A 15,347-nucleotide genomic window follows, 5' to 3' on the forward strand; every position below is an offset into this window, starting at 1 on the left:
GCCACACTCCATAAAACCTCTCAGGGGTGCAGCATAACTGAAGGAATACACAGAGAGCCCTTTCTGCAAATTCCTCCCTGTGGATTCCTACTGAAACCAGAAAGACTAATTTAATTTTTCCCAACACACCATGAATGTGGGTTGACCGCGCTGTAATTAGGAGTGCCTTTTGCAAATGAATTTGTTATAATTAGATCTGGTTCTAAAGACAAAATACAGATGTAAGAATTTTTAGCAGTGTTTTTTTTTTTTTTTCTTCCAAAGCCAAGCCTTCAAAAAAATTCACAACTGTTGTGACAAGTTTACTAACTTCAGTTCTTCAGTGGTAGGATTTATACGACTCAAAGCTCAAAATCTAAGGCAATGCAGGAAAGAACAGCAAACACAGGAAGGGAGCACAGGAAAGGGAAGCAATGGACTTCAATTTTTCAGTGGAGACATTACATCATTTGTTTTGCAATGTATCTGTATTTCACAGCCAGAATAATGTCAGCCAGCTCCAAGATAAGGAATACATTTATTCAGAGAATACACTACTTCAGATTTCACCATAAGTCAATATTTGCCATTAAATATTACAGTTCCTTTCAGTTAATACTCAGTAGTTAACAGTACATCACGTGCAAAGGGAAAAGATCTTCTGAATGAGTTAGATGTACACGCCAGACACCACCAGGTTCATAATCTAGTTCACTCCAGTTTTGGAGAGTTTTCATTGCTAGGTGCAGGGAGATAGGAAGACACCCTTAACTGGCAGATATCTTTCCTTCTTTTTTTTCTTTTTAGAGATTTTAGAGCTGAACCTGACAACTACAACAAATTATCAGGTAACTGTCAAAATCTGCAGGCAACCTGGCCAAGCCACTGCAGACCAGACACTACGTACAGCAGTCCTTATGCAGAGGCTCCACCCTGCCCTATGACAAAACATGGAGGAGGCCAGGCTCTGGGGTTGGGTTATTGTTGCAGTTGTCTGAGGAGTCATAGAATCATAGAATATTCCAAGTTGGAAGGGGCACTTAAGGATCATTGAGTCCCTGCAGACGGAAGAGGGGCAGCATCCACTGAAGCTGTTACTTTGACACAAATGCTGGGCTACTGCAGACAGAAAACATATTTTTCATCAGCACTGCTATGCTGAGCCCTTTGACTAGATAACGTACATAAACTTTTCTTAAATTTGGGCAGAAGATAGAGAGGAAAATTATTATACATAACGCTAAGAAATAATATGAGTTTCCATAGGCTCAAGGAGAAATTTCAACTCTACTAATCCTCATAAATAGATGACTTCATGATGGACTTACATGCTTTTATTGCAATACCAAGGGCAGCTGTGTCTCTCCACACATTTCTGCAGTACGCATAATTAGGACCACATGAACTAGTGAGCAGCATCCACTCCCTCACCAAGCTCATACGTGGTGTGTGGGTTTCTCCTATTGTTTCTGCTGTCCCTAATGTACACATATGCGACTGAGAATTTGTAACTCATTATTCAGCAGCAGCCCTTCCAGAGGTGGAGTAAGCATGCCTTGTGACACCACATTTACCATCGCATGGTGATGACTTTGTGATTGATGACCCACCAGTCTGCTCCCAGGGAGTAACCTCTGTTTTGTGAATCTCTGTTTGCATCTCCATTGTGCTCTGCCTGGAGCTTGCCATCTGTGCCTCTGCATCCTTCACTCACACAGGTCTCACCATAAACGTTCTAGCAAAACGGACCACGCTGAAAGCCATGGAGATCAAAGCTACTTCCCACCACATAACACTCTGTTTTTCCGTGCTGTGTGTTTCACAGGAACTGGAAGCTAAGAGCTTGTTTAACAGGCTTGGGCTACCTCTCTCTCTTCTGTGTCATGTGTGGCCCAGCATGGCAGTCCCCATGCTGTGCAGCAGCTCAGGACGTGCAGAGAAGGGCTTCACCACCATCCTCAGCCATGTGCAGAAACAAATGAAACTGTCATAATTCACAGGAGAACAAAGGCTGATAATTTTCTGCCTGAATGGAACATTTCTTTCTAAAATTCCATGACTCTGTTGTTATATCAGTTAATTTTCCTTATTTCAAAATTGTTCTTTATTCAAATAAGGTTCCTAAAAATGCAAATGTCATTCAGCTTTATTCTGATAGGCCATGTTAAGTGCATAGGTTTGGCAGAGAAGTGTTCACTTCTGCCCAAAAATACATTCTGAATTTGTATAATACTTTGTGAACAAACAACAGTTTTATTAGCTTTACAGAACACACCTCCCCTCTACAGAAAAGATGGTTACTGACAGCAAAAGAGATGCTACAAATTAAATGTAACATTCAAAACAATGAGCATTTCTACATATATTAACATTCATACCAAGCTTAAAATTAGTACTATTTGGATCACAGACCGCTATTGAATGCTACTGCAAAGAAACTACATAAGCAATGATAATTACCATTTTAAAATAGCCAACAGCATGAATTGGAAGATTTAATGTTTTCTTCTTTTAATGTACAGCCCCATTCCCAGAATTTAACTGGACTGTGTGGACAGACCAACTGTCACAGCTGTCTGTCAAGGCTGAATTAGATGAAGACAAACAATACAGGCTTTGTGGCTCAACTGAAGCAGCAGCCTCAAAAGTTTCCATTTCTCATCCAAGGGCACTGTGGGAGCATTGTCTTCCCCCTCTCTGAAAAGAGAATGGAACAATTATGTTACTGAAATTCCTCCACAGTGGGTCTGAAAGAATGTTTAGGTCCAGCCAAAGAGACAGGGAAAACTAAAAGCAGGGGTTTCATGGACAGCAGGTGGGGGCAGTTTCAGGGTATATACTTCATGGACATAATGGTCCTGATTCTTCTCCTTTAGAGTAAAGCCAGCGCTGGAGGATTTAACAGCAACAGAAGAAGTGGCAATAAAAAATCCCAAGTTAAGTGCAGGGGTAAACTTGAAAGAAAGCTTTACAATTGGCTTTCTGAATCAATCAGGTAATTGATTTTAATGTGGAGAGCATAGTTTTAAGTAGAGAGGAAAATATACCATCACAGAGAATTTTTTTTTTTTCCATTTACCATCATAGGGACCCTACCAAGAAAAGTGCTGAGTACACAGCCCTCATGGGTGTCAGATGGGCTCAGGAGATTGAAAGCAATGGCCCGTTTTGTGCCTCCTAATAGCAGTAATATTTATATTCATCAGCAGTAGAGATAAATTAATATTTGGCTTCATGCAAACACATACTCATGTGCTGCAGCACAACCTTAGGAAATCAGCTGCTGGGTTGCCTCAGTTCAGAAGTGGTAGGTGTGAGAATGACAAATCATTTCATCCTGTTGTACTAGCAATCTCATTTTTCCTGAGGTTATTTTAGCTCTCAAAATGTATACACAAGGAATCCATAAGTGCTTGGGTGAAAATGATTACCTGGGGCTACAACTACTTCCAGGAATAGTCAGCACATCTCTAGAGAGTTCCTGCTCTTTTCCTTAAGGAGAACGGGAGTGTGGAGGCTGTCAGTCACCTACAACACTGTCAAGGAGTAGGTGTCTGCATGCAGGACAAATTGTGCAATGATTTCTGTATTCTCCCTACATATACAACACATCCCCAAAGCCATCAGGTTTGGCAGCAGGGTCATTTGATGATAAACCTGAAGAACATTTAGCCACTTTCAGTGGCTACATTCTAAGGGAAACTGTAGGTCCTTCACAGAACAGATGATTTTAGCCATAGTTATACTTCATGCAGTAGCACAGAGGATTGTCAGTTCTTCCTGGGGCTTGGTATTAAGGTGCAATGTTAAAAAAAAACATATAATGATAGCAAGTTTTTCTCAGACTGACATGTTTTTCAGTGGGCTACTGATATGATGGTGCAGGGACCAACTCCCTTCCTGAAAAGAAAGGTTCCTCTTGTGGACAGAAGTTACCGGATCAGATGAAAAACCTGAGTAAGCTCAGAAGCTCAGGGAGCTCAGAAGAAACCAAAACTTTGCATTCTTAAGGTTCTACATAGGCAAACTAATGCTTTGACAAAGTGACACTTTCTCAATCTCCATTAGTGCTAAACTAACTAACAAAACTGTTTTATACACTGCAGTAAGTAGTATCTCTTTTCTTTCTTGGAGAATCCCTAGTGTGATATAAGGGTGATTGAGTATCTAATTACTCCGTAATTGAATGCACACTTTGTACATTTTTCACTAGTTCAAGCTTAATGGTTTTGGTCCAAAAATCAAAGTCAGTGAAATTAAGTTGAACTGCAATTTCAGCAGCTATTGTATTCCTGGATTACTTTTGGAAAGGAGCCTAATTACAAGCCAATCTGAAGATTACATTTGTGTTTGTTATAAAAATACCTAATGTATAATCTAACAAAAGACTAATTTGTATATATTGGGGGTGTTGTTATTCATGTTTACCCTTTATTCATATTTAAGACTCCATGCTGAATTAGTAGTACTGTTCCACAACACATATAACCGAGTAACACACCATTATCTCCTATGTAGACATCGAGGTAACTGCTTCTCTTACTCTTCTGAGGAGTTTATGGAAATATATGAGGGTTGCTCTGAAAGTAACGCCTCCTATTTTATGATGCTGGCCCACAATATCAGAGACAGTGTTGGTGGTATGGCGGTAAAGGTTGAATCTCCCTGCTGATATTCCATTACATTTTCTTACTCTGTGTCAGATAGCAGCAGAAGAGCAGTCTGACAAAATAGCATCTGACATGGAAATCTGTAGAAAGCAGTCACTGAAATCCTCCATGTAAAAAAAATGGTACCCATTGACATTCATCAACAGACACTTGCTGAACATTTATGGAAACCAAACAGCAGATGTGAGCACAGTGAGGCAGTGGGTGCTACATTTCAGCAGTGACAACAGCAACGAGAAAGACAAGCCACATTCCAGATGGCGATGCACAGCTGTCCCACTACAAAATGAAAAGCGTCTCGATCAACTCATCCACGCAAGTCAGGATCTCTTGAATACAAGGCTGAAGGTGACAGTTTCCAGGATCGCATCATTACCGTTGACGCAGCGTAGTGTTACCACTCCAAGCCAGAGTCAAAACAGCAGTCCATGGAATGGCGACATATGAATTCCTCATTGAAGAAAAAGTTGAAGACACAACCCTCAGCAGGTAAAGCAACATGCACTGCCTTTTGAAATAGGAAAGGGATGATACTTCTGGATTTCCTGGAACCTGGACAAACCTTCAACTATGACCACTACAACACAACAATCAGTAAGCTGAAGGCTCAAACTTCCAGAGCTGGGCCAGAGCAGAAGACAACATTTCTCTTGGAACACGGTAACACCAGGCCCCATACCAGTCTGAAGACTGTGGAACACATCATCAGCTCTGGCTAGACCATCCCACTCCATGCACTGTATAGTCCGGATTTGGCATCTTCTGACTTTCATCTGTTCAGTGAACAGATCAATGAAAGATGCACTGCATGGGCAGTATTTTCTAAGCAATGATGTCATCATACCAGCTGTGAAACATTGTGTCACCTCTGCTTATTCAGATTTTTATGAGAGCAGCATGAAGGCATTCATCACTGGTGAAAATGCACTGCTAATGGTTGTGACTATGCTGAAAAATAGTTTTTTATAACTAACAATGTGCTCTATCAAACAGTGTTATTGTGCTTTTTGTATCTGTTGTAGTTTCCATGGAAATAAATAGGAGGCATTGCTTTTGGAGCGACCTATGTAATAATTAAGTCTAAAATTGCACAAACGTGCTTGTATATTATAATCAGAAAATTGCCTAGATTATTTACTTGTTTATACAGTGTATTTCTGCCACTTAGATCTCCTTTGCTTGGGTTAAGTCCTACAAACATATATAGCTCCAGTGTTTCTGATGGAGTCTTCTAAAGTGTAAATTGCTGGAAAATCTGAGGTCTATCATCACAATACCAATGATTTAAAGCAAAGAAATATTAACAAGGTAAATCAAAATTCACAAATCATCCTGAGAATGTAAATGCATATATATGCATGTTTCCAAGAATACTTACTTCTAATTTTTGCGTTTGTCAATTTTACGTACTTAGATTCCTCACAGAGAATAAATTCTCTTGAAGAAAACTGGCATAATGCAAGACAGCAACTATCTCAAAAACAGGGAGAGGACGAAAAGCAAAGATCAGGGCCAAGCTTGGTATACTTTTAAGAACTGAAGGTCCCAATGTTCCCATAGTAATACAACATATTTTAAAAAGAGACAATACAGAAGAAAACTTCAGCAAAAAGATTACTTTTCAGTCTTCTGAACTGTTGGAAAAGTGCATACGAATGAAATACAAAGAAATGAAATAGGATGGGCGTGATAATATGCCTTCACATCTGATAGGGAGGAAATAAGATACCACACTGTAGCAGCCTTAGGCCAAAATCATTATACAAGATCAAAAACTTTCTTCTGCCACTTAAAAGTAGTTCATTTCCCTTCTAGAGAGCTTTTTATCTTCCTCTGTCTTACCATTTTCCTTACCAATATTGTCTTACACAATGTCTCTGTGTTTTTCTTAGAACCATCTTGTTTTCCTCTTAACACTAACTAAACTAAAAAGTTTGTTAAGAGTTAAAAAAATTAATGGCCATGAGTAGCAAAATCACTTTTAACACTGACTACACATTACCATTATTCTACACCTTCCTAAAAACAGCGCCTGAAAGTATGATCAGGCATGGATTCAGGGCATCTCAGAAAAGAAATCCCACTACCTTATAAACCCTTAGGTTTCTTGCAACAATTCATAATTCTTTCCATGATGAGTTCATAATTTATTGAGTGTACTTCTAGCTTTGTGGGTGCTTAACAGTATCTAGCTAGCAAAAGTACCTTTGCGTCTCTTGAGCTGGGGGATGGATAAAAAGGTTTTAAAAATTACAGAAAGTTCTCCTTTGTAGCACCGTTCTGCCACAAAATCTGGAGTTAGTGATAAAACACAGCGAACAACAATCACTTCTGGTACTCATTTCTCACTCTCTGAGTGAGAATTATCAGTTGCAGAAATATTGTCAGTAACTCAAATAACTTTGTCAAGTTTTATATTTATTTCCAAAATATTGTTGTCTGTTAAGCATGAGTTTATATGCATGCGTCATTGCATTGTTTTCATCCCTATAGGATTAGAATTACAAATTCCAGTAAGAATAAAGATCTGTGAATACCTGCATTCTCAGTTCCAATGGAGTAAAAATATTCTCATTAAAACTCCCTTTGTGATTTCATTAAGGCAAAACAAAGTGTACTCCCACTTCCCAACATTTTGTACAGCACTGTAGAAGAAAGAATGCATGTTGTAGCCTTTCTTCATTGTCTGTAGTCATACGCATGTACTTGTATGTCCTAATATCCTTAACGTCTGAGAGCTGTTACATTTTACACATAATAATCTAGAATCTCTCCACTTTAAAAATCAGGTGCAGTTTAACTAGAAATGATTTATGCTTTTGACCGCTTTGCCTCAATGCAATCTGCAGCATTTTCTCTGTAAGTGAATACAACGTGGCAGTTTCTCTGTGTGTCTGTGTTTTCAGAGCCTTGCTTTTGTGCTGAAACTGGCAATAATTATTCTGTGAGGAAGCTTTTTATGACAGGAGCTCCAGGCTACATTATCAGTTTCCAAACAGTAGTGTATAAACCATACATGAGTTATGGTAAGCAGCTGGAAACTATACTCTCAGAATGTTTTTCATAAAAAAGCTGATAACAGTGCATTGTGGATAGCAAAGAATGTGTGGTGTTGATAGAGAGCCGCATACCAAGAAATCTGGAAGCCTCTGTCAACATGGAGTATCTTATCTGAAGCACATAGCAGAGGTTTGATTCCTAGGCTACCCTATGACTCTGTTTAGCTTTGAAAAGGAAGCACAATATCTTGTTTCTTTTTTGTGTGTATTAAGAGATTTCAACTATTTTCCATTCCTCCTCTAATATTTACGTATTTCTAGAAGGAGCTCTGTAAATGACTAAACAAGGACTATTCCAGTATGGTACATGTTCTGGAAACAGGTACATTTCAGCGTTACTTTCTTCCTCATTTATGACTTAGTCACTACCTGTACTGATGTGCTGGGCTGGAAACAGCATACATTTCTACTACAACAATGATCAGTCCATGACTGTTGGACTGCTTGTGGCTACTGAATCCTTAAATCCTGTCTCTTGTGCCAGAGGCATGCCACACAAGCAATTATGCTGCTTATGAATTGTAATTCCTAGCAATGGGAAAACAAGTTAGGCTGACATTACAGCTTTAACCTGCAGTGTCAATGTACACCTCATTTCCTTCTACTACAGCTAAGCAGTGGGAAGCCACCTGGAAAGGTAGGTGGCTTTCAGCTACTCCTGAAGCTCTTCACCTCCTGAATGCTCCAAAGTTTTTGGCATGCTTCCAGCAGCTCTCTGATTATGTTCAGTGGCTCACAAGCCAAAGGTGTTTGGCTCTTGGTCCAATAGTCAAGCACTCCAACTTAAGTATGTTCTCAAGTACTCTGAAGTGGCAGCAATTTGCTGGGCACTCTAGGTAAGAACAATAGTTGGTTTTGTTGATAGCCACGACTCCATGTGTTCTGTGTGACTTTCAAAGACCAAAACTTAACAATTACACCAACCCTTTCAAGCACCAAGTTTAAACTCATGGAGACAAATAATGACAGATAAAAAATCACATGCTGAAAGGCAGCATAAATATTTACATATCATCACATCTAGGAAATCAGTATTTGTATTTCTAAAGAACTTGTGTTGATAATTTCTGGAGGTTTTGTTTTTGTTTTCTTCTAAATCAGGAAAAAGAGAAGAATGGCCACAGTAGCATAATGATGCATGGCTGCTGAAAGCTCACTCCAGCTCTGGATCAATGAAACAGGAAAGCGTAAAACTCCCAAGTGTTGGAACTTCCTCACAGCAACTTGCTTGTGAACTTCATGAAGGACAAAACCTACTGGTAATGGAGTGCGAAGACATACTGGTTGGTAATGAGAACCTCCTTTCAATTGTGACATTCATTGAGATCTTCTTAGGCAAAGAAATACAAAGACAAGGCACAGTCCCACAGCTCAATCTCTATTTGAATGTCCTTTCATATTCTGTATTCTACTGTTACCATAAAGTGCGTAATGCTGCAAAGGAGGGAATGTACTACTACTTTTTTATTAATACCTCACTCCAAACTGGCCACCCTGATCCCTTGCTCAGTGCCCAGCGGAAGGGAGCAATTCAAACTATTCACTCACAAAATCCACTGGATGGAGTCACCGCATTGTCCTCCTTCATTAGTCTACGCTGTGAACCTAATGGTGTGACAATTTCTGCTTGTCTGCTCATACTTCACAATATTATACAGTCTCCACAGTACCAGGCATGCAGTTGAACATAAGCCAACACTGCACCCATGCAGCAGAGAAGGACAACAGCCTCTTGGGATACACTAGGAAGTACATTGCCAGTAAGTCAAGAGAAGTGATACTTCATGTTGACTCTGCACTGGTGAGAAATCTGGAGTGCTGGGTCCAGTTCTAGGTTCCCCCAGTTCAAGAGAAATATGGACATACTGGTGACACTCCAGCAAAAGGCCACAAAAATGATTATGGGATTCCTGTCATAAAAGAGGGTAAGAGGGCTGGTACTGTTTAGCTTCAAAAAGAAATATCTCAAGATAGATCATATCAATGTGCATAAACACCTTAAGAGATGAAGTACAAAAGATGGCACCAGACTCTTCAGTGTTATCCAGTGAATGCATGAGGCAATGGACACATTGAAATGCAGAAGATTTCATTTAAGATTAGGAAAAATCTTTTTTAGTCAAATAAAAGAACAGGTTGCCCAAAAATGTTGTGGGATCTCCATCCGTAGAAATATTCAAAACCCAGCTGGACATGGTCCTGAGCAGTATGCTGTAGCCGACATTGCTTTGAGCAGTGGATCAGACTAGTATATCTCTAGAAGCCCCTTCCAACCACAACTATTCTGTGTTTCTACTGTTCTTCAGCCTAAAATTAAATTCAGTTTTTTCACTTTCCATGCCTGAAATCTAATCTGCACCAAGCTTTCCCTCCAAATTTCTTACCACCTGACTGCCTTTGTCATTAGTGGATGTAATTAAAATAGGTTATAAGCAAGAAAAAAAGTTCTTCCTTTTTTTTTTTCCTGTGGAAACAGAAATGAAATTTTCAACAACTGCAGTAAAGAAAGGATGTAAAGGCTAATCTGTAAAGAATGTACTTCAAAAGCATCCACAAAACAGATCCCACAGATTCATTAACCCCAGGCATTTTCAGTAGAAAAGTAGAGTCAAAAGAGGCAAACTGAACAGCAACAAACTAATCCTAATGTCAATCAGGTTAAAAAGAGCAGTGGAGCTATAAAGTTCTACCTGCAGTGTTCTCCCCCTTAATACCCCTATCTGAGCTCAGACAAATTTTCCTCCAGAACTAGAGGTATCTAATTTGAGATCTGGTCTCTCTTATGATATGAGAACACTAAAAAAAAAAAAAAAAAATCATCTCTTTACCTGAGATTACACACTGTGATATATGTTTGTGTCATCCCTGCCTTCAATTCAACAAGCTACCACAAATTACATCAAACATCAACACATGCTATTTAATCATAAGCCACAAAGGGTTCAATTCTGTCAAGGTTTCAATCAAGGCTGAAGATTTATGAGCGTGGCATGCATAAAGCCTGCATCCTGATTCAGTCAAAACTGATTTGACCTTTTACACAACCTTTCTCTACTCTTGTGTATACACCACTTATATGGGAACATTTGTCTCCTTTCCTTGATAGAGTGAGGAGGTCACAGAAAACAAATGTTTCTCAAGGTTCTTCAAGAGGCTGCACCACAATTATTTGGAATAAAAAGAGAAAATATTGAAATCTCTTCAGACAGGTGTTTTAACAGCCTTGGCAGAGGAGCATCATGTCAGAAAAGAAGTCCACCAGTATGTTTGGAATTGCAATAATTAAGATATACGAGAGCTTTCAAATAAAAGGTAATCTCCTCTTTCAAAGTAAGAAACACTCCCTCTTGGATTATCATGTACACCCACCCTGCAGACTATTACTTCCCTATCTGCTACTGGATCTTCATAGGAATATTCAGTCCGTGTTAGAAGCTCCAGCTGAAGGATCATTACTCATTCCTAGGAAGGAGGGAGTGTAACTTTTCTGAGGATGTCTGAGGTCCACGTGGGGAGCTATCGTTCCTCAACACCTTCCTCCTGGAGAGAACAGCATGAGGAAACTACTAAAAAATAGGTAAAATTATTTCCTTCTCTCCTTTTCTGTAGAAGAGAGGTGATAAAGTCCACACAATTTCCTTTTAGACTTCACATATCTAGCTCCCACCTCCCCAGAGACAAAATCAATAGCAGGAATGTATTGCCAGCCTTTAATTGGTTCACTACTGTTTTCTACTGATGCACCCAAAACTAAAAGGAAGCCCCGGCCAAATTAATTTCTGATAAACAATTCAATCAGGTGTAGAGAGCCAAGTGGTCATTTCTTCTGTGGGGTAGACAATGACCAGATTCACAGTTCCTTCTCAGTGCTTGAAAGTCTATAATTAGCATAGCCCAACAGCAAATACTACTACTTCACATTAAAAATTCCATCATTTGGGAATTAAAACTTCAGATTATTTTGTGAAGCATGGCCAAGATAAAACTTGTTGTTTAAAACAATTCTTTATATCAACAAATGTAATAACATTTCAAACATGAAAGCAAAGGGGAAATTTTCACATTTCAGTTCCAACATTGTAAAGGAAAACTATTTCATGCTTAAAATTCAAACACAGCGTGTCAAGTAATTTCACTGTTACAGACTTGAATTACCTGCACTGGCCTGAGGGCATTATTCACACTCTGAGAAAAATTGTACTTTAATATTGCTATGATTTTCCGAAATAATTTTAATGCAGAAGCCTGGATGAATCTGAATCATCCATTTCAAGATTAAAGTGATGACATTCTCTGACTGTAGAGAACCATTTAATTGAGAACTGAGCTTAGGGATGTGCCTGAAATCAAATATATGAATGAGAAAACAGTATTAATAAAAGGACTAGTATTTTGCTTTCTTTGCTTAACTTCTGGGATGCTGATACTAAATATTATATTGAATGCTTATGCTATATCAAAAGATCACAAAATTGCTGGCCACTGTCCCAGCCCATTTAATAATTTGTCACATGCAAGAGGAAAGATAATCTTCCCACTAGGCTTTAATGGATCCATTTTTGGAAGTACTGAATTATTAACCTCTTTTAGGGGTTATCTGCTGCCTGATCATTTGTTAACTTTATATCAAGTTGGGTGCTGGCACTAGAGCATAGTCTGAAGAGACTTAACTCCACAACAGAGCCTGAAGTGAAGTAGGAACTTCCATCACTGACTAAGATAGGGCATGAATTTACTGTACAAATAAATGTCTGTACTCTAAGGCTTTTTTAAGTATGTCAATAGTAAAAGGAGTACTAGGGAAAATGTGGGTCCACTACTGAATGAGGTGAGTGCCCTGGTAACAGGGCGCTGAGAAAGCAGAGATACTGAACGTCTTCTTTGCTTCAGTCTTTACTACTAAGGCTGCCCCTCTGGAATCCCAGACTCTGGAGGTAAGAGACTGGGGAATGGAATTCCTAGGGTTGAGGAGGAGATGGTCAGAGAGCATCTAGTCAAAATCAATGCACACAAATACATGCGCCCCAATGGGATTCACCCATGTGTGCTCACGGAGCTGGCAGAAATGACTGCTGAACTACTATAATCTTTGAAAGGTCTCGGCAAATGGGGGAGATGCCTGAAGACTGGAGGATAGCCAGTGTCACTCAAGTGTTCAAAAAGGGCAAGAAGGAGGATCTGGGAAACTACAGGCCAGTCAGTCTCACCTCTGTCCCTGGAAAGGTGATGGAACAACTTGTTCTGGATGGCATCTCCAAGCAATTGGAAGAGAAGAAGGTTATCAGGAGTAGTCAACATGGGGACATCTGCTCAACCAACCTGGTAGCCTTCATATTTTGTCATCACTGGCAGGGTAGATGAGGGGAGAGCAGTGGATGTTGTATGCCTTGACTTCAGCAAGGCATTTGACACTTTCTCCCACAATATCCTTGTAATGAAGCTTAGAAAATGTGGGATAGATGAGTGGACAGTGAGGTGAATTGAGAACTGGCTGACTGGCTGAGGGAGCTCAGAGAGTTGTGATCAGTGGTGCAGTTGTAGGCCTGTAGCTAGTGTTCCCCAGGGGTTGGTGCTTGGTCCAGTCTTATTCAACATCTTCATCAATGATCTAGATTAAGGGACAGAGTCCACCCTCAGCAAGTTTGCTGATGATAAAAATCTGGGAGGAGTAAATGACACACCAGAAGGCTGTGCTGCCATTCAACAAGACCTGGGCAGACTAGAGAGTTAGGCAGAGACGAACCTGATAAGGTTCAACAAGCGCAAGTGTAGAGTCTTGCGCATGGGAAGGAATAGCTACATGCATCAGTCCAGGTTAGGGGCTGATCTGCTGGAGTGGAGCTCAGCAGAGAAGGACCTGGGTGTCCTGGTGAACATGAGCCAGCAGTGTGCCCTTGTGGCCAAGAAGGCCAAGGGTATCCTGGGGTGTGTTAAAAAGAGTGTAGCTAGCAGGCTGAGGGACCCTCTACTCTGCCCTGATGAGGCCACATCTGGAATAGTGTATTCAGTTCTGGGCTCCTCAGTTCATAAAAGACAGTGATATCCTAGAAAGAGTCCAGCAGAGACCGACAAAAATGATAAAAGAGCCTGGAGCATCTCCTGTATGAGGAACGCCTGAGAGAGGCTGAGAGGGGATCTCATAACTGTCTATAAATATCTGAAGTGCAGGAGTCAAGTTGATGGGGGCAGAGTCTTGTCGGTGGAGAGCAGAAACTGGAACACAGGAAGTTCCATACTAATACAGGGAGGAACTTCTTTATTGTCAGAGTGATGGAGCACTGGAACAGGCTGTCCAGTGACGTTGTGGAGTCACCTTTTATGAAGATATTCAAGACCCATCTGGATGTCTACCTGTGCGACCTGCTGTAGGGAACCTGCTTTAGCATGGGGGTTGGACTCAATGATCTCTTCTGGTCCCTTCCAATGCCTACAATTCTGTGATTCTATGACAGTGTACATTAAAAACTTTTCAGCAGCATGATTCCAGGTGAAACTGAGTAAAGTAGTACTCTTAGGAGCACACGGCAGATAGAAAAAATGATGTCACTATATAATGAATTCTACAAATAAAATAGGGTAATGATGAATACCTTATGCTTTTTATTTTTTAAACAGAGTTTATTGTAGCATAGTTTTTAACATGATAAAATGTAGTAGGACCTATTAAAGAAAGAAAGTGAACAGATTCACACTTTTCTTGAACATTTCCTGGATAGGCTTTTGTACTATTGGTATCAAGGTGGAGCCACATTTATTACAAAATCAACTGTAAATGTTGGTCTCTGACTCATTAGTTTCAAGCTAACTAGTTATCTTGATAGCAAAACTTCTTAAATTTAACTCTAAGAATCCCATTACTAGCGTTTGCATTGATTACCTAAGTGCAATGAGCTTTTGGTGTAACTGTTGAATACTGTGGGAATTTATGTTGTAATTGATAGAAGCCAGGGGAGCATAACATGGGAGGTTTTACTAACTGAAGTGTGGATAATTCAAGTTCCCAAGTGCATTAGCTCTTCTGCACTGAATCCAAAGTCATCCTTGCTCTCTGAGCCAATGAAGGCTAAAAGCATCACTGAGGACAAAAAGCAGCAACTACTGAATAAAATAATGCGAAAAATTAGCCATAAGTCAATTAATTAGTCTTCTCTGGTATCTGCACTGGTTTTGACAAGATTCACTGTTTGGTTTAGAAAGTACACTATTCTAAAAAAAGGAGAAGGGATTTGTGAAAATTAAATTAAAAAAAAATTAAAAAATAAAGAATTCTTCCAGAACTAGTACCCTGTTTAAGAGATAACACTATATTACAATATTCATCAGTGACTGGTCTTTTAAAAACACTAAGAAATTATCTAGTGCCTTCCACAACTAAGGAAATCCATCACAAATCTTTAGGCATAATGTGCTGTTACCCACTGCAGTAATAGAAATTTCAAGCTACAAGAAGTAATTATGACCTAACTGCCTGCACCACTGTCTACTAAAGATTTCAATTCACAAAATCACATGCTCGATTCCAGCCAGTAAAGAACCTAATTATTAGCATGTCAGAAAGGCACATCAACTTTGTTACCGTAGGATAATAGAACAGTACAGTGTTAAAATTTACAATTGTGGCAACATATCATAACATTAT

General features: G+C 39.6%; 1 protein-coding gene across 1 annotated transcript in view; it reads right to left on the reverse strand.

Moving 5' to 3' along the window:
- Nucleotides 499–15,347, reverse strand: part of CA8 (carbonic anhydrase 8) — a 53,253-nt gene continuing 38,404 nt past the window's right edge. Inside the window, exon 9 of the mRNA XM_021385539.1 lies at nt 499–2,676. The gene's annotated coding sequence lies outside the window, so the exon portion shown is untranslated. The remainder of the gene's footprint in view (nt 2,677–15,347) is intronic.

Source organism: Numida meleagris, chromosome 2 (genome assembly GCF_002078875.1).
Source record: "Numida meleagris isolate 19003 breed g44 Domestic line chromosome 2, NumMel1.0, whole genome shotgun sequence".
Lineage (NCBI taxonomy): Eukaryota > Metazoa > Chordata > Aves > Galliformes > Numididae > Numida > Numida meleagris.